General features: G+C 44.3%; 1 protein-coding gene and 1 long non-coding RNA gene across 31 annotated transcripts in view; one reads left to right on the top strand and one right to left on the bottom strand.

Moving 5' to 3' along the window:
* LOC309338060 overlaps positions 1–15,346 on the bottom strand; it is a 268,979-nt gene extending 253,633 nt beyond the window's left edge. The window contains exon 1 of the long non-coding RNA XR_014154652.1: positions 15,120–15,346. This is a non-coding gene — a long non-coding RNA (uncharacterized lncRNA). The remainder of the gene's footprint in view (positions 1–15,119) is intronic.
* Positions 1–24,223, top strand: part of NRXN1 (neurexin 1) — a 1,006,781-nt gene that overhangs the window by 579,955 nt on the left and 402,603 nt on the right. The gene's annotated exons all lie outside the window — the stretch shown is intronic.

Raw genomic sequence — 24,223 nt, 5'->3', positions numbered from 1 at the left:
TTACCTTCCCGCCGGAGTGGTACCTATTTATCTACTTGCACTTTGACGTGCTTTCGAGCAGGGACTGAGCAACGGGAGCTCACCCCGTCGCGCCACCCGCGACCCTTCATGCATCCAATACAATGGCATAATTCATCAAAGCTCCTTTCACCCTCTCTTTGAGGACCCTGAAATGTCCAGACTCACAAACTGCAGCACTGTTGTTCTCTTCCAAGTCCTCAAGATCCAAATCTATCTGGGAAGAACACACTTTTTCTTAGGACTGCTCAATAGGTGGTGCTTCTTCAGAAACTTGCTTTCGCTTCTTATCCTTATGTAAAATATGTCTGAGACCTTGTAGTCATTTCGCTTCAACATCTCCCGCTGCTTAGTTGGTAATAGAGATATGCAAAACCTTCCGTATTATTTTTGCAGCTTTTCCTGTGTTGTCGAAAGTGACATTGCACAATCGGGGCGTGTATCTGCAAAAGGCAAATATGCAATGTGCATTTCTCCAAATATATATATCCCGCCCCCATTTTGTTAGTTCACATATTATTTTAGGTCCTGCTTCTATTGCTACAGCTTGTTTCCCATTCATTTCAAGATGAAGAGATATTGCAATTGTGTGTGTGTGTGTGTTTAACAGATCAGTTCATGCACTTATCATTGAGGCTATTGTAAAAACAAATGTACCTGATTTAGGGGGTTGGGGTAGATAATAATAATGCTTTTATTAGAGAGTTCGTATTCTATTTTTCAATTTGTTAACCCAGCTGCTGCAGGAATGCAAGGTAGTTTTTGATAATATTCCTTGATAGCACCAAACAATCTTCGTTAGACTTTACTTTCATCTGTCTTGAAGGGTTTCCTCTTTTTAAATACCTTGTTTGGGCTGGATATTCAAGTACATGCCAGCTTTTTAAAAAAATGTGTTTGTGACAATTCATCCAATATTAAGTGTGTACTCAGTTTTCTTGATATGTTCATTGGATGCAAATTCAGTCTAGAGACACATTCTGTTTAACATGGTCGCTTTGATTGTTAAAAACAGCTCTTTCTTGTAAATCACATATTTTCAACGTTCCCACAAAACACACACACCCCTTGATTGAATGACACAGCATCAAAGCCTTTGATGCCCCCCCCCCCGCCCAGTTACCTGTCATTATCAGCTCCCTGTCCGTAGCAGAAAACAATCAGACTTTTGGTGCTCGCTAGATGCTGAGATAATAGCACAACAGGCGCAATGGCCAGTGAGCTTTGCGCGCAGGCAGGAATTAAAATAGCCCATGCTGTCTAAATCAGTGATAAAGGGTATGCTTAAGTGGAGCCTCCAAATAATGCAGGATTAGTAAACAGTTTTATGTCAGCTGGAAATAATAAGGCAACCTTGGCCAATTCAAGAGTTCTGTTTAAGCACCACACATCAAATGCAATCTGCTGGGCCTGGAGAATTTCAGATCTTCTTGAGTTTCAGTAGCTAATGCTTTACTGGGTGTTAGTCAAAGCTGTGCCTACAGAGATGCCTGAGATGTGTGTGTGTGTGTGTTTGGAGGCATTCACTCTGGCACATAAGAGCATACATAAAGAGCATTGCTGGATCAGGCCAATGACCCATCTTGCCCAGCAGCCTGTTCTCACATACCCTCCAACATTTCTCTGGTGAAAATAGTGACATCTCAACATTTATCCAATGAAAACAGAGATGTCCTATTCCTTTTTTTATAGCAATTTATTAATTTTAATAAAAAACCAACAGAAGTCAAAAACAACAACATATAAAAAGAAAGCAAAACAAATCAATTATAAGAATTCTTGGTTCCATCTCAACATTTTCCCAATGAAAATAGAGATGTCCTATTCCATACCCTACAACACTGACCCAATGAAAATAGGGACATGGGAAATGGGAAATTAAGGGGCTGATTTACTTATAAGTAGGTGATTGTTAAAAGATTGATTTAAGGTAAAAAAGTGAATTTAGGAATGTGGAGAAATTGGTAATGAGATATGGATGTCTGTTAGAGGGAAGGAAGGAGGTAGATGCTTTATTTAAGCATTGTCTTAAGTTATTTTTTGATACAGAAATGTAATAAAATATGGAAAACTTAATAAAAATTATATTAAAAAAAGAATCATAGAATCATAGAATCATAGAATCCTAGAGTTGGAAGAGACCACAAGGGCCATCGAGTCCAACCCCCTGCCAAGCAGGAAACACCATCAGAGCACTCCTGACATATGGTTGTCAAGCCTCTGCTTAAAGACCTCCAAAGAAGGAGACTCCACCACACTCCTTGGCAGCAAATTCCACTGTCGAACAGCTCTCACTGTCAGGAAGTTCCTCCTAATGTTTAGGTGGAATCTTTTTTCTTGTAGTTTGGAACCATTGCTCCGTGTCCGCTTCTCTGGAGCAGCAGAAAACAACCTTTCTCCCTCCTCTATGTGACATCCTTTTATATATTTGAACATGGCTATCATATCACCCCTTAACCTCCTCTTCTCCAGGCTAAACATGCCCAGCTCCCTTAGCCGTTCTTCATAAGGCATCGTTTCCAGGCCTTTGACCATTTTGGTTGCCCTCCTCTGGACACGTTCCAGTTTGTCAGTGTCCTTCTTGAACTGTGGTGCCCAGAACTGGACACAGTACTCCAGGTGAGGTCTGACCAGAGCAGAATATAGTGGCACTATTACTTCCCTTGATCTAGATGCAATACTCCTATTGATGCAGCCCAGAATTGCATTGGCTTTTTTAGCTGCCGCATCACACTGTTGGCTCAGAAAATAGGGACATCCCAACATTTCTCTGATGAAGATAGGGATGTTCTCACAGTGCCAGCCAGATTCCTCTGGGAAGCCCAAATGCAGGACCTGAGTGCAACTGCCTTCTCCTTTCTTGTGTTCCCCAGCATCTGCTTCTCAGCAGCATTATGCCTCTCTCTGGCAATGAAGACAGAACATAGCCAATGTGGCCAGTAGCCCTTGATGAAACCATTTTTCAAATGTGGTCTTTGCGCTTTGTTAAATAAAGCCAGGTCCTTGCCGCTCTGCATGTGTTATGTGTACATTTTCCTCTCAGTACATGGGCAGTAGCATCCCATGGTCTCAAGGGAAGTGCTTCTCAACATATCTTTCAATGGTAGTGCTAGGACTTGAACCTAAGACGCTATGCCCTGGGTACCCAATGTAGTGTCCACACACTGGTGGACTCCAACTCCCATCAGCCCCAGCCAACATAGCCAGTAGCTAGGAGGGATGGGAGCTGTAGTCCAATGACCTTTGGAGGGTACAGTGTTGGCCTACCCAGCTTACACGCCTTAAGTAAGGGTAGCTAACAGATGCTGTTGGAAGCAAACTTCCATCAGCATGGCCAATAGTCAGTCGGAGTTGGGAGTTGGAGGCCAACAACATTTGGAGTTAAGGAAAGCATGTTATTCCCCAAAAGAATATGATTCCTCCTTCTTCCTTCTTAAGCCTTCCAGGCATTATTCCCATGCAGTTCCCATTCATTGCAACAGGGATTGCATGAGAGTGAAACACAATGGATTGCTTTTGATTTTGTGGTTTGATGCTTATTGAATCCAGTGCACAAAAGAAAAGAAATGAAGAAGCAGTAGATATGCAATCACCTGAAATCAATACTCTCTGGTTCCTCGCTTTCTCGTGTAAAAGACGCAGCAGGTTTAATTCAATATGAGAGATCATTCATTATTTGGAACAAATTAATCAGAAAGGCATATGCATTTACTTTCTTTACTGGATAAGAGGTAGGTAAGGCACTTAGTTATCATGCATACCATATGCAGAATTAACCAAGTCTGGCCCTTGGGTGGGGCACCAAATATGAAGGAATCTGTCTTCACTGTGGTGTACTGAACAAAACATTGGCTTTCCACTGGGGTAAACACATCAAATCCATGTTCAGCCCTGGAAAACACTATATTTCTCAGACCTACCTCACAAGGGCATTGTAAATGTAATAAAGCATCGAGCCATATAGCTCCTTGGAGAAAGATGTATATCAGTATTTCAACTTGAGTGGGATATTGTTCCCATTTTCCCTTCCAGGAGAACCTAAAACCATCTCACAGCTTTTCCATTAATGTCATTGTGTTGGGCCTAATTTGAAATGAAACTATCCTACTTTCTCTCCTCCCCTCCCCCATTCTTGCACTAGATGGGATACAAATGCAATAAATATATCCCTAATGTTACCCAAACTATTTACTTCTAATTAGACTCTTATTGACGTTAATAAAGAACACTTTATTCTTATTTCAAAACTCTTACTCTTAATCTTTCTTAATCTGTCTTTCTGCAATATTTTTTGCATTCACTTTGTTCAGATGGTTCTGATCTTCTGGTTGAGCCCCATTCTCTCTGTATTCTTCTTCTTCGTTTACCCATCTGTCTCTTAGAACCACTTCCCACATGGCTCCATCAGAAAAACAACAACAAAGTTGCTGTGTAATGCTTCTCCATGCGGCAGCAGTGACGTTTCAAGGTCTCCTTCTTTCCACACAATTTGACCTTTTGGCATGGAGACTCTCAGCACAAATAGGAGCAGCAACCAGGAACACTGTCTGGTACTGGCGTGGAAAGAACCTTTGTGTAATCCTATCATCCAGGTCAAAAGCAAAATTCATAGCTACTTGTTTGGCACACCTGGGTGGAATCCATTTTTGGTGGCTTCAACATGGCACATGTGACACTCAAATTGTTCCTGAGACTGTAAGATCTATGGGTCTTAGTAGACCACAGGCTTAACATGAGTCAACAGTTTGATGCAGTAGCAAAAGAAAAAGCTAAGGCTATTCTGGCCTGCATCAACAGAAGTTTAGTGTCTAAATCAGGGGTTGTCAACCTGGTTCCTTTCACCCACTAGTGGGCATTTCAGGATTCTAGGTGGGCGGTAGGGGGTTCTACAGCACAAGCTGAATCCTCCTTCCATTGAGCACTGGTGGGCAGTAAGGGAATTTTACCATCAAGAAAGATGTGTTAGTGGGCGGTAGGTATAAAAAGGTTGACTATCCCTGGTCTAAATCAAGGGAAGTAATAGTACTGCTCTATTCACACTACACCTGGAGTACTGTGTCCAGTTCTGGGCACCATAATTTTAAAAGGATATGGACTAACTGGATTGTGTGCAGAGGAGGGCAGCCAAGATGATCAAAGCTCTGGAAACCAATCTGGATGTGGAATGGTTGAGGGAGTTGGGTGGGTGTAGACTGGAGAAGAGGAGACTGAGAGGATATAGTATAGTCATCTTCAAGTACCTAAAGGGCTGTCACATGAAAAACCTTGCTTGGAGATTTTTAAGCAGATTTTGAATAGCCACCATCCAACATCATTGAGAGCCCTGCATTGCAGGGTTAATGTGAAGAATTCAATCGCCATTTTTCATTCCTGAATGTTCAGATTTTGGCTCAAAGAACATATCATAATACTTTCTTTTTTAAAAGCACAATATTTGTTTGTTTAAATTTCTAACCCACCCTTCCTCCCAAGGGAGCCCAGGGAGGCAAATACAACAATTTGAGAGAAATGTACATTTTGAGAAAAAATGGGTTCTAAAATGACTATTTAAAATCCACATTTAGATCTGTGTTTTCTTCAGCTATATATGCATGAAAACCACATGCATACAAGCACATCTCCCCACCTTCTTCCCTCTCCATGCCAATAGCAGAAATCAATCTCTGTGTTGCCGTAGCTGATATTTGCTTTGCTTTGAAAATCAATAATGGATTAAAATCCTACCATTTATATATTTCCATGCTTGAGGAGAGAACCACTGTGTTCAGGACAAGTTGTTTTCATTTGGAGTTAAAGAAAATATGAAGAACAAAAGAATCTATCAGAGCTCTTTTTAGAATGATCGCCTCTCCTTGTGAATAGGTTTTAGGCATTTGAAAGCATGATGCTCCTTAAAAATGAGATGATACCACAAATTGGGTACTTCAGAGAACAATGGAGGGCCTTTGCGATTGAGGCAAATTGTTTGTTTTATTTTGTACCTACCTATTGCATACCTTTCTTCCATCAAGGAGCAGGTCGGAACCAGACTTCTGTGGCTTCAGCAAGTTGATTGACTCCTGTGCCCTCAAAGCACACAAACTGAGCATAGGGAGCTGTACTATCCTGAGTCAGGCCATTGGTCCATCGAGCCCTGTACTGACTGCTATGACTTGCAGTAGATATATAGGATCTCAGGCAGAGGTTTTGTCTACCTTGCTTTTTTAACTGAAGGTGAATTAAACCTCAGGCCATTTGGATCCATGCCACCACTAAGTCTGTGTCACCTTACATAAGAAAATCCCTGCTGGATCAGGCCAGTGGCCCACCTTGTCCAACATCCTGTTCCCAGGATGGCCAGCCATGTGTTTGTGAGAAGCCCACAGGCAGGTCCTGAATGCAACAACACTCTTCTCGCTTGTAATTCCTAGTATCTGGTATATTGTTTCCAACAGAGGATATAGACCACAACCATCATGGTTAATAGCCATTGATAGCATCTCTTCTTCTTCTTCTTCTTCTTCTTCTTCTTCTTCTTCTTCTTCTTCTTCTTCATCATCATAATATCCCACCCATCTGGCTGAGTTTCCCCAGCCACTCTGGGTGGCTCCCAGCAGAATATTAAAAACGCAATAAAACATCACACATTAAAACTTCCCTGAACAAGGCTGCCTTCAGGTGTCTTCAGTTGTTAATTTCCTTGACATCTGATGGGAGGGAGTTCCACAGGGCAGGCGCCACTACCAAGAAGGCCCTCTGCCCAGTTTCCTGTAGCCTCACTTCTTGCAGTGAGGGAACCGCCAGAAGGCCCTTGGCGCTGGACCTCAGTGTCCGGGCTGAATGATGGGGATGGAGACGCTCCTTCAGGTATACTGGGCTGAGGCCGTTTAGGGTTTAAAGGTCAGCACCAACACTTTGAATTGTGTGCAGAAACATACTGGGAGCCAATGTAGGTATTTCAGGACCAGTGTTATATGGTCTCGGCATCCGCTCCCAGTCACCAATCTATCAGCCGCATTCTGGATTAGTTGTAGTTTCTGAGTCACCTTCAAAGAGCCCCACATAGAATGCATTGCAGTAGTCCAAACGGGAAATAGCTAGAGCATGTACCACTCTGGCAAGACAGTATGCGGGCAGGTAGGGTCTTAGCCTGTGTACCAGATGGAGCTGGTAGACAGCTGCTCTGAACACAGAATTGACCTGTGCCTCCATGGACAGCTGTGAGTTCAAAATGGCTTTTCTGTCCTGTATCCTCCAGCTCATGCCAACACACTAACACAAGTGCCAACGTTTACAGCCCGGAAGAACATGCCACGCTTTCCAGAAGAGAGTTCTGTACTGTTTTTTAAAGCAATTAGCATTGCATGTCTTTTATTTTCTCCCAGCGGAATTAGTGATTAAACTTCCAGACAGTGTGTCGGATTAAAAGGACCATTGGCTTGACCCAGAAGAGGTATTATTAAGTTATTATTGATGGCTGCTCATTTTGTCCGTGACATCCGTCTGCAGAAAGATGCCGAATGTTTGGCATCTTCTGGGGTGATATTACTATTTTGGGATGCAAGCAGGATCAGAATTGTACAGAGATCCAATGTATAATGTGTGCCGTCCTCCAACGTTCTTCCTTAAATGTAGCATACCCGGTGCCAAGGATGAAGAATGGGCACCCTATTTTGTTATCTGTTTGTTTGCTTAGAATATTTATAAGCCCACTTAAACAAAGAGCTCTCTAAGCAGTCTACAAATAAAACTGTAGATAAAAGACTGCTAAATTAGGCCTCTGGCTATTCACATACATATATTAAGGCACAGTGAACCTTGCTGTAATCTATATACTAATAACAATTCAAGTCTTTTGGTGCTTCTGGTTTTTTAAAAAAAAACACCCACACAAGAGAGAGAGGCTTTAGCAGACTCCGGGTAACCCTATGGTGCGTACAACATATGTGGAGGAAAACAGGAAAACAGCTACACTTCAGAGAGGAATCCCAAACAGCCCCATTATAACTTAGTGACCTGGAATGTGAGTGGCTGAGTGGAGGGACGGGGGGCGAGTCTGACAGCTGTGTAGCAGAAGAATATATAATGGGAGTGACTGGGACAGGAAAAGCAAAAACCCCAGTCCTATGCTTTCTAGTTGTATGCAGTGCCCCAAAAGCTTTGGGTCATATTGTCCAGATAGGTAATTTCCTGGTTCACAGTGAGCAGCTCTTTCAAAACATCCCAGCAGTCATCAATAAGAGCTGCTACTTGAAATCAGTTGAGAAATCCAATTTTTGGTGTAATTAGGGATCAGACACAGGTACGCCCACAGACATCCCAAGGTACAAGGAGCTCGTTCAAGACCATTGATTTCAATGGGTCTCAACTAAGCATGATTCAAGTTGGCTACAGTGCTGTGAGTTTAGCAACGGAGTTGAGCCAGTGTGTCGTAGAGGTTGGAGTGTTACATTAGGACCTGGGCGGCCAGAGTTGAAATTCCCACATAGCCTTGTAGCTCGCTGGGTGACTTTGGGCCAGTCTAATCTACACAGGTGGCACTGTGGGTTAAATCACAGAGCCTAGGGCTTGCCGATCAGAAGGTCGGCGGTTCAAATCCCCGCGACGGGGTGAGCTCCCGTTGCTCGGTCCCTGCTCCTGCCAACCTAGCAGTTCGAAAGCACGTTGAAGTGCAAGTAGATAAATAGGTACCGCTCTGACAGGAAGGTAAACGGAGTTTCCATGTGGTGCTCTGGTTCACCGGAAGCAGCTTAGTCATGCTGGCCACATGACCCAGAAGCTGTACGCCGGCTCCCTTGGCCAATAAAGCGAGATGAGCACCACAACCCCAGAGTCATCTGCGACTGGACTTAACAGTCAGGGGTCCCTTTACCTTTTTAATCTACCTTACCTGGTTGTTGGGAGGATAGGATGAGGGTGGGAGGAGACCATGTTTGCCACTTACTTGGAGCTCCTTGAAAGAAAGGTGGGATATAAATGACTTTCTGTTTTTATTTATTTATGACCGATTGATTGATTTAATAAATCATAAATAAATAAAAATAGGAAGTCATGCAAAGCAAAAACTGCACCAGACAATTAGGGAATCCATCCAAGAATATTATGAAGGTGGGAGGCTGTAATGTTGTTGTTGGTTCTCACTTAAGTCTCATCCACGCTTCGGTTTGCACTGCCACTGTCCCCTAGTTTAGTGCTGAATCGGAACAAATGCCGATCAGGTTTTCTGCAGATTGCTGTTTGTTCTGATTTAGCACTAAAGAACTGGGTTTCCAGACAGGGGTGTAGTGTGGTGGGGGTGCCAGCAGGGCCATGGCCCTGGGGGTACAATTTTTGAAGGGGCGCAAACCAGGCGCCAACATGAAGTTGCCCCCAGCGTGGCCCAGCCTGGTGCTCCTCTCTGCCCACCAAGGGCCACATCAGGCAGCCAGGCTCCCCGCTGTGTTGGGCAGGCAGCTGAGTGCGGACTTTCTTTGATCTGGTGGCGGTGGGGTCGTGTTGGCAGCGAGGATTGGGCTGGCACCCCACCCCTGCCCAACATGTGCGGGCCCTGGACACCGGCAACCAACGCTACTTGACTGTTTCCAGGAGAAAGTGCCAGAGCAAAGGCAAAACCCCTAGGACCCGAGCTTTCTAGGCATGGGACAACTGGAAGTGTTGGCAAGCCCTTACTCTAATTTAGCCAGCTCATTCCTTTGGATATGGATCTATCCATCTCATCTTTCTTCCTCACCAGGTCTTTGTATCTAAGGTCTCCTCATTCTCAAATGCTATTCATCTTTGGTGGGGACACTTTGTGTCAATAATTCCAGTCGTAAGCCTTTTTCCTTATTCCATCTTCTGATGCTGGTCATCTGTGGGAAGTTTTAAAAATAAATGAATCTGGCGGCTCTATTGTTAAAGATCCGTGCTAAGGAATCATAATGTTCAGGAGGCCTGGGGTGACTGGGGTGCCGATAGATGGCCTATGAATCTCCTCTCCACACACGCAGATGTCTCAGCATGCGCAAGGGGGGGATATATGGTGCCTTTTATGAGAGAGGTCACCACTTTCATTTACAAGCCTGATTGCCGCAGCCATTTGGCATGACACGGAAATCCATCCTTTTAGCATGAGGCTCCAAAAGTGACTATTGGAGGGTTTAATCCCCTTCAGACATCATCAGGCACTACACTACGCAGAAATCTGTAATTGGGCTATCAGCGATGTGCAGATAATAACTCCCTGAAAGGAAACACCTCTAAGATTAACCGAGAAGGGGGAAACTGTTTGATAAATTGATAAGCAAGTTTAATAACCTGCCTCATTAAGTAGAAGGAAAAATTAATCTGCAGAGACATTTACATGTAAGAAGGAGCCAATTGCTGTGTGGAGAATGTACATATATATATATATATATATATATATATATATATATATATTCCTCATAAATATATTATTCAATGAGGCAACTGTTTTATGATTATCTCTAAATGTGGTTAAACAGAGGGAAGAAAATGTGTAATTTAGAAATGGACCTTTTTGGAGATGGTCAATGTGGGTGTTTGCTTCCTTTAACTCTTACCACTCTTGGTTCCAGAATGGCATGGCAGTACTGAGGCAAGGTTTTCCGTGATAAGCTAGTCAATATTCTCAAAAGGGAGTCTGTGCAGTGGAGTGACTTGTGTGTCAGACTGGGACCTGAGGGACCAAAGTTCAAATCCCTACTCAGCTGTTAAACCCACTGAACAACCATGGGCTAGTCATGATCTCTCAGCTTAAAGTACCTTGCAAGGTTGTTGTGGAGAGAAAAAGTAGAGGGATGGAAATGTGCAGGGATGAGGGGGGAAATTGATTCAGTTCTCATTTAAAGGGGTGAACCGACTCAATTCATAGTTTCCAAAACAATATGCAAACCGAAACACAGCCATTCTTTGTATTCCCCACTTCTTCAAATTTTGCAGTGTGGTTCTCCAGCCAAAACTGTGTACAAAATGCACATGTTAAGTTAAAGTGTGCATAAAATGCATATCCTGTATTAGTGTAGACGAAATGGGTTATATTAGGGTAGGCCACTCTGCAAAAATAGGTAAAACTGCATACAAAGATATGTATATTAGGTGGGTGGTGAGGGTCACTTTGCAAACTGATTACCTCCACATGCTTTCGTCGGCATCAAACCTGTAGCCTGGAAACTAATAGGATTTATTTACTGGATACGCAGTGTCTTAAACAGTCATTGGCCACAAACATGGCTGGCTCTGCCATTAGGCAGTGTGAGGCAACTGCTTCAGGCGGCAGATGGTGGGAGCAGGCCCCCAACCACTACTCCTGAACCCCCTGGCCATTCTTTTCTGTTCAAGGGCAACTTTGTACCCATCAAGCACCACATTTCAGTAGCCTGCTGCCTTCAGGTGTGGCTGAGAATGATCTCCCGTCACTTGTATTGAACCAAGATTCAACTTGCAGCCAAGTCAGTTGGTAAAAGTGGAATGTGGGAGCATCATCTTCCCCTTTCCCTTAGGCAGCAAAAGGTCTTGTGCCAGCCCTGCTCACAATCATAAATTCCTTGTATTAGTACACTGGGAGGAGGGAAGGATTATTTGGGCGGGATCCAACAAAGTGGTTCTGTTAGCATAAGGGCTTTTGGCTGCACAACGGAACTTCCTCTCCCTCATTTCCCCTGTCTGCCTCCTCCTCAACACACACACCCTCCAAATTTGTTCTGAAGATTCCACCAACTCCCATATTATAATTATATGTCGTGAACCACCCTGAGATTTGCACGTTTAGGGTGCTTAAGTAAGTAAGCAAGGAAGCAAGGAAGCAAAGAAATAGATTTGGGGGTGGTGTGGGGCACATGGGGAGAGGAGAGGGAGAGGAAGTTCCATTGTGCAAATGGAAATTATTGCCCTTTGGAATTACTTCATTGGATACCACCTTAACTTTTTTGGTTTTGTTTCATTTTGCTATTCTTTAAAAAATAAAAAACCTGAGTTACTCCAACACAAATAAATAAACAATCAAACAGAGCCTGGCCTTTAAAATGAAAGTGTCCCCCAGAGTCGTCATTAGCATAAAATAATCACACATACGCTAGATAAAGGTGATTGTTTTATTTCTTAGCACTCTAGGGGTGTGATTGTAACTTGGAAGCAAAAACCCCTCCTGTGATATGTGTTTTAATTAAGGAAGAATTTATCCACCACCTTTATGAAGCCTAGTGTCTTTGTTGGGGGTGGTTATTAATATGCTGTGTGTGTGTGTGTGTGTGTGTGTGTGTGTGTGTGTGTGTGTGTGTCTTTCTAGTCCTGCAATTTCAAAACTATGGGTTGTATCCAATGCTGCAGTTGGACGAGCAGAATAGACTGTTTATGGAATGGGGTGTCTTCTTCTTCTCCAGCCCTGCTCCCCCCTTGCATACACCCCTCAGATGAGATGCTTGCCTGAGAAGGTTTTTGTTCTTTCTTTCTTTAATATATTTATATCCTGCCCCCACCTCCTGCCTATCTCCCACATTGACAGTTTACAATCTGGGAGCAACTGCAGAAAGCTCTCGCTCTCTCTCCACCAACTGTGCTTCTGATGTCGATGAGACTGAGAGAAGGTGTTTACCTGAGGATCTTGGAGCCTGGATCGGTTGGTAAAGGGAGATATGATCTTCCGGGTATCTTGGGCCCAAGCCATACAGTGCACCTTACATGGGATGGAAGTAATTTCACAGCATCATCAGCTGATAAAAGGATCATAGGAACACAGAAATCGGCCTTATGCATATCATTGGTTCATCTTTTTGATGTCTGATGTTTTACAATTTTTAATATGTGCTGTAAGCCGCCCAGAGTAACTGGGGAAGCCCAGCCAAATGGGCAGGGTATAAAAAATAAAATATAATCATGACCATCACCATCGCCATCGCCGCCGTCATCATCATCATCTAGCTCAGCATGGTCCACACTGAGTGGCAGTGGCTCTTATCTAGAGATGCTGGGACTGAACCTGGGACGTTCTGCATGCAAAGCAGGTGTTCTGCCACTCTGCTGTGGCCCTTCCCCAGAAATCATGTAGCAGATGATGAGCAGATCAGGTCACTGGTGGTGAAAAAGAACTCATCCTGAGTCCCAGAAGGTCCCTTGACCATAGAAATAGATAATCCCACTTTTGTTATTTTTAGGAGTCAGGTTTAATGGCTTGTACTGTAAAAGAACATAGGAAGGATGTTACATCTTAAAAGACGGCAGGGCGAAGTTTTTGCTTTGCTGCTTTAATTGCTATTTTAATTGTGTACTGTGCTCATTATGCTGTCTATTACCTTTAATTGGTGCATTCTATATTTTATTGTTTTGCTTTTAGTTACAGTGTATCGCACAACTGTGTTGTGAGAGGCTCTGAGTGGTGCTTTTGCTTTTTAAATGTTTTAATAAGTAAGACGAACAAGCCAAGCACCCTGGGATAACCCACATGAAGGGCAGTATATAAACGCCTTTAATAAATAAATCAACTGTTGTGGGCTGGATGGACCAATTTCATCTTTGCAGTTCCATAGACAAGAAAGGAACTGGAGAGGAAAGCTGGAGAAGTGATTTGACATTTAGGAGCAAGCATAGTTGTAGGGAGAAAATCTCTCTACCTCCCGGGTAGTTCAGGAAATATTTTATTGAAGAACCTGGTTTTATGAACATATTATATTGAGAAGGAGTATAAGGGAGGAGAACAAAGCAGCTGGACAGACGGGATTCTATCCCAAGCATATGGGATGGGGAGAAAGAGGGAGTCTATGATAGTTGAAGCTGTGCCAAATGGAAAGAGGTGGAGAACCAGTGAGTGAAAGGTGCAGAGCAGGTGTGATGAGCCTTTGGCCTTCCAGATATACCTGAAGTACAACTCCACCAGCCTTGGCAAGCATAGCCAATGGGATAGTGAGAGCTGTAGTTCAGCAACATCTGGAAGGCCAAAAGTTCCCCACACCTGGTAGCAGACCAAGGGTGGCAAACCTGTCCTGTGGCCATCGCCATATGTTCTTAGACTCAAGCTCCTATCAGCCCCAGCCATCATTGTGGCGATCACACAGGGACGTTTCACCGTCTATTGATCCATGTGCTACCACTTTATTTCTCGCTGCCACCACCCAGGCCCTACCTGGTACAATACCTAGTCCAGTCAGGGTTAAATTGGAACATAAACTTCTGTTTATTTATTGCAGTTTAACAAGCGTGTGGTTTCATAAACAATATTGGTCAATTACAATCATGGGGTGCCTATCCAGACCTATAACTTCCGCTACCTGCTCTCATTCACTAAACCACCTGTCAGAGCTGCCCAAGGTCCCAGCTCACAAAGGACCAACGCCAGTTCTTGTTATATACAAAAGTCTTTATTGAAGTTCAGTTTCGATTTCAAAGCCGCGGCGCGCAGCTCTACGTCTCAACTCTAGACCGCTGAAGCTCCGTCTGAATCTCCTCCCCCCAGACACCAGTTTAAGACTCTAGCCTTGCTCCACCTCTTCCTTTGCTCTTTCCTCCTCTGGGTCCTCCTGTCCGCTGGGGTCTTGCCCTTTCTAGACTCTTCTGACGCTGAGTCCCCTGAGTCTTCCCCCTGCCTCCGGCGGGCTTTAGGACCTGGTTCCCAATCCGGGTTTTCTGCTGTCCCGCCTGTACATTTGAACTTGGCGCGCGCGCCCAGCCGGCAACCTTCCTTCTGACCGTTTCACTGCTCCTGTCACTGCTTCCCCCCTCGGGAGGGGTAGCTGGACCTGACTTCCCCTCCGTTCCCTCACTCTCTGATGGAGGCGTGGCCAGCCCTGACTCATCTTCTCTCCCTACTGGAGGAGACGCTGGCCCTGATTCATGGGACTCTTCCCCCCCACTCCGCTCTGGTGGGGGAACTGGTCCTGATCTCCCGCTGCTGCTTTGGGAGTCCCCGCTAGCCCCTTGCTTCTGGTGTGTCCCCCCTGGGATCCCCCTTGCCCTGGCCATCGGCGCCCCCCTCTGGGAATCTTCTGAATCGCTGGAGAAGCTCATGGAATCTCTCGGGCCACTGTCATACTCCCCTACGCTGCCCTCAGATTCTTCCCCTTTGCTCTCCGTTTCCTCTCTCCCCTGTGTCTCTGCTCCTGAACCCCTGACACCACCTCTCAGATACTTACTTGTCTTCCTAGCCCCTAACTGTTCCTGACTCTGCTTATTTCGCTACACTAACTCAACCTACCCACAGACTCTATTCCCATTCACTCACACTCCAACCAACCTCCCAACGAACTCTCCCCTTCACCCCTCCCAGAGCTGGTTTTATAGTCCCTCTGACTCCACCCCCCTGGGTTCTGATTGGGTAACTTGTTTAACTATTTCAACTCCAGCACTCTCATATGTTAACGTCACAATCATGGCCAATGATCAGGGGCGATGGAGAGCTACGGATTCCCCATCTCACCTTTAAATATAAGCATTGAAAGTTTCTTCTAAGGGCCTGTTCTCACAATTGATGCATAGGAGCTGCTTCCAAGTGGTTGGATTCTCCCTCACCATTCCAGTAACATCTGTGTGCAGGATGTAGTCATGTTCTTGCACTTCCTCTCCTCATGCTTCCAGGTCTTCTTGTTAGGAGAGGAGATGTATGTATCTTATTTGAGAAACATTTTTTTTTTCTGACATGGGCACAGAACATATTCATTTTTTATGTAATGAAATTTATATACCACATGGCATCTACACATTTCCCCCTTGGGAAGTGTGGGGAAAGGAAACACACAAGTTTCTAGTACTTCATCTCTTATTGTTTGTATGGAACATGCAGAGCATCCCACTAGGTCCCTGTGGCTTGCTGTGTGGTGACCACTTTGCATCTGACTGTAAGATAGAGACACAGCACATTTTTCAAATAGAGGTGTTCCCTAGGTGTGGAACAATAGGCTTACCATTACAAGGGTTCCCTTTGTGCATTGTGAATGCAAGACTGCAGCATTTTGGTGGAAAGAAGAGGTTCCACATTGTGAGGACCACTAGACTTGTCATGCAGAGTGGGCCTTACATAGTTTTAAAACAGCTGCTTAGACACTCAAATCAGTCCACAATTGTCAAGCATAAACTTAGGCATGCACACAAACACAAAAAACCTGTTTGTAGCATAATTTGCAGGCAGAAATGTATGAATTTGGAATCAGCAGGCATGCTTGGATACGTTTTGCTCCATAAAATGTACCTTTTGTTTCTCTGCATTTGGTTCTCAGTATTTGCAGAGCATTACACAAGAAGAAAATCTTTTTATAGAGTCAGTAACAGATGGTCAAACACCATGCTTACCTACAATTATACCCTAAATCAGTGTGCATGATTATATCATCAAAGACAATAATGGAACAAATGTTCCCAAGCAAATCTCAGACATTAAAGGGCTCGCTGACTGTAGAAAAACCTACTCAGTCATTTTCAGGCTATGCCCAAAGAGGTTCTCAACAGTGTCTGTGTGTGTGTGTTTTGGGAATGAGAGCCAGCTGGAAAGTAGAGGGCAACAGAAGGTAAAGCCCGTCATTGTTATAGTTCCTCGGGGCGAGGAACTATGAGCAGCTATGAGCAGGTAGCTCTGGGAAAATGCTGGTTCAGCAGGCACCCTGAGGGATGTGGGCAATTCAAATAGCAGGACTTGTTAGGAATACTTCATGCAGCAGGGAGAACAGAGAGCAACACCTTTTCAGATAAGTGCATAATTTCATGAGAAGTATATAGAGGCAAGGAGGGATCAACAACAAAAGGTTGCAGTGCATCTCCAAACTGGAGTGTTCTGTTCAGCGTTCCAGCCATGAGCTTGCAGATTCCTCCCTCTTGTTCCTCAGTAGGCCCATTTTGACTACAGTTCTGTTGACACTCACTACCCAAGGTTGCTATTGGAAGATACCCAAACCACAGGTGTAACTCAGATATTGAATCCATTCTATGAATGAAGAATAGCTGTGGGCATTCCATGTTGGCTCCAACCCCAACCTCATGTGCTCCTCCACTCCATTAAGATTGGTGGGGTCTACTAGGGTATCAGTATTCTCATCCTAGTTCTCCTTGAACTGAGAAGTTGGTTTTAGGTGAGCTGCTATTCGCCATTATCTTGTCTCAAACGTTCACCAAAATACCCTGGCTTTCACATCACTAGCTGCACTACACTTGTCAGTTGTGATCAAATCAAAGTGTGCAAGGTTCAATCCCTAATCTAAAAACACTCAGACTCTCAAAAGTGTAGTAAAAAACACACACATACCCAATCTGCCAGTACTAGGGTGGGTGTGTGAGTAACCTCTCTGAGCTATACCAAAGCAGAATTGGAAGTGCAAATTCTTAAATGTACCCTCCTTCTTGATCTTCAGCAAACACCCAGACAGCCTTGTTTCTAATCTTCCTTCTGCAAGGATGAGGCAAAGTTGCCCCCCCTTACATGAAGTGAAGGAAATACAATGGTACCTAGGTTAAGTACTTAATTCGTTCTGGAGGTCCGTTCTTAACCTGAAACTGTTCTTAACCTGAAGCACCACTTTAGCTAATGGAGCCTCCTGCTGCTGCTATGCCGCCGGAGCACGATTTCTGTTCTCATCCTGAAGCAAAGTTCTTAACCTGAAGCACTATTTCTGTGTTAGCGGAGTCTGTAACCTGAAGTGTATGTAACCTGAGGTACCACTGTAACATAATTCACAATGCACTTCAAATGTAGACACACACACACAGAGAGAGAGAGAGAGAGAGAGAGAGAGAGAGAGAGAGAGAAATGTAAATTTGTGCACTGACAGTAAAAAATGGTGGTTGGGGGCGGGGGAGAGACCTCAGGTGGAACTTTTCCTGGCTTTGAACCTTCTACTTCTGGCTTCTGCTCCAGAGGTTAAAATGCTGACCAGGCTAGCAAATTTCTGGCTAGATGGTGGCAAACCTTCTCTCTTGCCTTTGTGAAGCTTCCAATTATGAGAGGCCGTCAACTGGTTTGTCTTGTGGAGAATTGGAGTGGCTTGAGCAGCACATTATTATTAATTGGTGCATTGTGTCTGTGGGCTGACGAGCTGCCTTTCCTGGCAATGCTTGGCTGGAATGTGGTTGATGTGGAGGGTTCACTTGCTCCAGGGCCTGTTTAATTGGTTTGTCATAAAGAAACAGGCCAGCAAATGCAAACTCCAAATACTGACATCCCAAATGTATGTAACCGCTTTCTGACCTTAGTAGTAACACTCCTGTTAGAACATTGCTGTTATTATCTCCTGTCACAGGAGTTTTAGCCGATATGTTCCTAGTGCCATTGTTGAGCCTCTATAAATGTACTTGCATTAAAAGAAAGGAAGGGAGGAAATAATGAAACCGTAATGGTGACATTAGTGAGCAAATGCATAAATAATATTCATACATTATTATTTATATTTCATCTTGCGTTCCAAAATTGGAAGCTCAGAATAATGTTGAAAATGAATCACAAAGAGAAAATAAGAGCCCTGTTGGAGCAGGCCAATTTTCCAACTAGTCCAGTATCCTGTTCTCAAAGTCGCCTATGAGAATCCATCAAGTAGGATCTAATAGAAAAAGCACACACAGCACTTTGTTTCCCAGCCACTGGCATTCAGAGGCATACTGCCTCTAACTGAGCAGAGAGAACATAGTTATTGTGGTGAGTTGACATTGGTAGACTTAGCCTCCATGGTTTTGTCTAATCCTCTTCTTAAGCCATCAAAGCCATCACTACCTGTTATGTGAGGGAACTGTATCATTTAGCCATGTGTTGTGTGAAGAAAAGCAAGTATTATGGAACCATCCTCCTTACAGAAGTTTGAATAAAATACAACACCACAAAAATGAATGAAAGAAAGAAACCAGCTGCAACAGCTAGCACCTTCGTCACTTTCTGGTGTGGAAAGTAATTAAAAATTCATCTGAGCAGGACTGTTTTGACTTAATTAACACCTTGAAGAACGGGTCTAGATGTTACCCTTCTCATTCTTGTGACCCAGCTTGTGTGCCTCTCTGATTGTGATCATTCTGATAATGACTTCAAAACTGGATTGCTTGCCTGCGAAGTCCAGTTGACCTGGAATCTTCCAGAACTAGAGGAGAAGGGAGGAGTTAGCAGACTCTGAAGCTGGGACCAGAAGCCCAGATAGTTTAGCCCATTAACCAGCCAACCAATCAAAGCTGTTTTGATTAGGTCACCATTAGAGAAGGTGGGCAGTTTACAATCTGAGGATATTCAGTGACACCAGAGTGCATAATTCCAATCCAGACTACAGGGTCAGAACTGTGGCAACCATCAATCCTTGCTTGGGGAAAAAAGCCATAGCTCAGTAGAATAGCATATGGTTTGTTCACCTTTGTTCGGTCCCTGACATCTCCAGGTGAAGGTCTTTGGGAGCAGATGCTGAGAAAGACTTCTGTCTGAGATTGTGGAGATTCACTACCAGCCAAAGTACAATACAGTGTTATATGGACCGATGGTCCAGCCCAGTGGCTTAGTTCACACTTTGCTTTAAACCACCATTAAGCTAAACTATGTAGCATGCTGGTTCATGGAACTATGACAAACCCTATGCACTTCCCTGCTCCTGCCATGTTGCAGCAAAGTAAGCTGCGGTTTAGCTTAGCATTACGCCTGAACCCAGCCTCATGGTTTGTTTCTCTCCATAATGCTAGACCATGGCTTCTCTCTCAGTAGCATAGCAGCAGTAAGAGTGTCAGGTGAGCAAAGAGCCTGCAAGTTTAGTCCTGTGCTGCATGCTGTACACAGACCTTTAAACCACAGTTAAGCTTAACCACGGTTTAAATTAAGGAGCAAATGAGTCCTGCATAAGGCAGCCTCACATGATTCCATTGACTTTGGGATTTTCTTGAATGAGGTTTCGGCATTTCCTGGGAGCTCTCCCTGGTCCTGATTCCACTCACCAAGAGCTCTTTCGTACTCTGTCTGCTACAACATCTCTGGCTGATGTTTTCTGGTCCTGGTTGCTTCCTCAGGCCTCACCCAACACCCCATGGACTCTCAGCTGTTTGTTTTCTCCAAACAGTCACATACAATGTACATGGATACACAACGGTGTGAAGAACACAGAGATAGCCCTCAGCTATTTCTGCAATGGCGGCTGTGCTTTTTCCAGCCTACTGCAGGGAGAAGAATATCTCATGTTATATCCATGGACAGCCCAGTTTCTGCTAATGTTTCACAACATGCTTTTGTATCCATGCACATTATTGCATGGAGAAAATGAGAGGACTTTGTGTAAAACACCAGGATTGTGTTGCAGGTGCAGTTAAAACCAGCCCTTATTCTGTGAATGAAAGCCTCTCTGGACGATGCATCTTTTTTTATCCCTGTCCCTGTAATTTTAGCTTCTGCATAAAAAGAGAAGGGGAATAAGAGCACAGAAGGCCATGTGCTGTTGTCATTACAAGAGAGGGGGCTTGAGATAATGACAGAAGCCAATATGTATGAAGTAGATGCTCCCCTCATTCTGCCTGCCGATTACTGCTGTCATTACTGTGAAACCTCTTGTCACCGGGATTGTGCAAACACTGATGTCCTATCGAGAGGGAGTGAGATGAACCGGATACCAATTAACACACTTTCATTTCATTTGACAAAAATTCATGGACACATTGTTTAAAAGGTCACAACTGAAAGCATATTGAAATAACATTTTGGAGACAAGTCAGAAACACACTTGGGCTAGGAAGTTAGCAGATTCCTTTTTTTAAAAAAAAAAAGCAGATTCTTCTTTTTTTAAAAAAAAATGAAATAAAAGAATATTGCAAGGATGTTAAATAATCTCCTCGACCAAGGTCGGAACATGGTGCTCCATGGCAACCATGACTTGGTTGTTAAGTAACAAGAATTTGTGAATGGGGGGTGGGAGCTTAGCAAGGGAGAAGAAAGAGGTGGGAGAGAGTGCTTAAGGCAAGAAATACTTTTTCTCCCTGATACCCTTCTTCTCAGGCAGGTTCCCTCAGAGAGGATCTTAAAGCCCATCTCCTACTCTGTATGTCCTTCAGGCAGAAAAGTTCTGGAGGGATACTAGTAGATGGGAGAATAGGGAAGCACAGAGTCACCTTGGCAGGATTTTGCCCTGGAATCAAGGAATACTTTCAAAGAGTGGAAAGGTGCATGTGTTACAAAGAGGGGTGCAAGCTAAGAAACCCCTGCTTCGAGTCTCATGGGGAGCCAGTGTGGTGTAGTGGTTAAGAGCGGTAGTCTCGTAATCTGGGGAACCGGGTTCGTGTCTCCGCTCCTCCACATGCAGCTGCTGGGTGACCTTGGGCTAGTCACACTTCTCTGAAGTCTCTCAGCCCCACTCACCTCACAGAGTGGTTGTTGTGGGGGAGGAAGGGAAAGGAGAATGTTAGCCGCTTTGAGACTCCTTAAAGGGAGTGAAAGGCGGGATATCAAATCCAAACTCTTCTTCTTCATCATCATATCCAAGAATTCACTCTGCAGCCACAGGCAAGACCCTTTCCGGGGGGGGGGGGGAGCATTTTTTTATGGGGAAGCTTTGGCCTTCCAGACATTGCTGGGCTCCAACTCCCATCAGCCACAGTCAGCATGGCCAGTGGTCAGGGGAGATGGGAGTTGTAGTCCAGCAACAACTGGAGGGCCAGAGCTTCCCTCACAGTGTTTTAAGAATTACTGGGATAATGTGTGTGTGAATTGCTTTGAATGCTTGGAAATGTGCTTTTAAATGAACATATGAAGAGCCATGAAGGATCAGAAGAGCTCTGCTGGACCACTCCAGCGTTCTGCTTCCAAAAACAGCTAGTGGGGTGAACTTTTCTACGCCATCAGGCTTACAACTGAGAAAGAATATTCCATATTAGTTACCTGATTATTATTATTATTATTATTATTATTATTATTATTATTACTATTTTTAAGTGGCTTTTATTGTATATGTATATATTTGTTAGGGATGCAAGCTAAGAAACCCCTGCTTCGAGTCTCATCATATCCAAGAATTCACTCTGCAGCCATAGGCAAGACCCTTTCCGGGGGTAAAACCTCAGCGCCTAGGGCTTGCCGATCGCATGGTCGGCAGTTCGAATCCCCGCGGTGGGGTGAGCTCCCGTCTTTCGGTCCCAGCTGCTGCCCACCTAGCAGTTCAAAAGCACCCCTAAGTGCAAGTAGATAAATAGGGACCGCTTTCTAGGGGGAAGGTAAACGGCGTTTCCGTGTGCTGCTCTGGTGCTGGCTCGCCAGTTGCAGCTTCGTCACGCTGGGCACGTGACCCGGAAGTGTCTTCGGATGGCGCTGGCTCCCAGCCTCTTAAGTGAGATGGGCGCACAACCCTAGAGTCGGACACGACTGGCCCGTACGGGCAGGGGTACCTTTACCTTTATATATTTGTTATAAATCAGTTCAATTTTTTCATGAAATTGTGGTATACTAGTATTTTTTTAATAAATAGATAAGTAAATAAAGTAAATATTGATGGACTTGTCCTCGCCAAAACATGTCTAATATTGTTTTCAATACAACTAAGCCCATGACCATTTTTAGCATAAATAAAATTAATTTGCAAACTTGGCAGTGTTCTGCAGAATATGTTACAGATAGGTAGCTGTGTTGGTCTGCCATAGTCAAAACAAAACAAATTCCTTCCAGTAGCACCTTAAAGACCAACTAAGTCAGTTCTTGGTATGAGCTTTCGTGTGCATGCACACTTCTTCAGATACACAATATGCAGAATATGCTTTGTCTTAGCAAGGATTTGTGAGATACCCAGCCTCATATAAGCAACATGTTTGAGTCTAATTGATGCATTAAAGGATTAAGATCATAGAGTAAGTTGCCCTGCCAGGCTTAGCTCACTTTGTGAGGGACTAGGTAATCAAGCCTCTGTTCCCTTCTGTCACCAAAGAGTGCTTGCCCCAAACCTGGATCTTGGCATCCAGGGAATTCTCTTTTTCATGCCTATAGTTTTCCTGGCCACCCAGCAGGATTAAGGCTGGTTTTCTCGCTGCAAAAAAATTGTAGTATGTGTGGTGTTGACACTTTTTTGCCCCCTTACTCTGTTGATGTATTGTTGTTGACTGCTAACTTGGATGTGCTCAACACCTCCCCTCTCCAACTGTCGGTTATTGGAACGAGACACAGCAACTCTGGGTCTGGAATTCTTCTGGGTTTTGCCTAGGATTGTGTTCTCTCTGCTTTTGATCTCGCTTTGTAAAATATGCATTGCAAGAATTGGCCAAATGGATTGTAAGCCACAATCTTACTGAGAAACCAGGAGGATATTCAGATTCTCTCAGAAGTCATGCACTCAGTTGGGCAGTGCTGGACTGCACTTTGTTGTTGTTGTTTAGTCGTTTAGTCGTGCCTGATTCTTCGTGACGCTTGGACTAGAACACACCAGGCACTCCTGTCTTCCACTGCCTCCCGCAGTTTGGTCAAACTCATGCTGATAGCTTTGAGAACACTATCCAACCATCTCGTCCTCTGTCGTCCCCTTCTCCTTGTGCCCTCCATCTTTCCCAACATCAGGGTCTTTTCCAGGGAGTCTTCTCTTCTCATGAGGTGGCCAAAGTATTGGAGTCTCAGCTTCAGGATCTGTCCTTCCAGTGAGCACTCAGGGCTGATTTCCTTAAGAATGTTTAGGTTTGATCTTCTTGCAGTCCATGGGCCTCTCAAGAGTCTCCTCCAGCACCCATTCAAAAGCATCGATTCTTTGTCGATCAGCCTTCTTTATGGTCCAGCTCTCACTTCCATACATCACTACTGGGGAAACCATAGCTTTAACTATACGGACCTTTGTTGGCAAGGTGATGTCTCTGCTTTTTAAGATGCTGTCTAGGTTTGTCATTGCTTTTCTCCCAAGAAGCAGGCGTCTTTTAATTTCGCGGCTGCTGTCACCATCTGCAGTGTAGCCCAAGAAAGTCAAATCTCTCACTACCTCCATTTCTTCCCCTTCTATTTGCCAGGAGGTGATGGGACCAGTGGCCATGATCTTCGTTTTTTGAGGACAAATCCTTGCACAGTCACAAAGTCACTGCAAGGTCTAAGGCAGAGATGGTCTAAGGCAGTGATGTGCAACCTGTGGCCCTCCCAAGGTTGCTAAACTGCAGCTCTTATAACCCCTGAGCATTGTCCATGTTTTCTGGGCCCAAAGGGAATCCCATGACATCAGGACAGCCACAGGTTAGCAAGTTGTTCCCTTTTCAGGTATAAAAAGAGAATAAGACAATGGCCAACATTGTGCGCATTTTGCTTGGATGTGAAATGAGATGTGGACTATTGAGCATTTCTGCCAATTAA

This window comes from Podarcis erhardii, assembly GCF_964252035.2.
Source record: "Podarcis erhardii genome assembly, chromosome: 3".
NCBI classification, from domain to species: Eukaryota; Metazoa; Chordata; class Lepidosauria; order Squamata; family Lacertidae; genus Podarcis; species Podarcis erhardii.
This window is presented reverse-complemented; position numbering and strand designations above follow the sequence as displayed.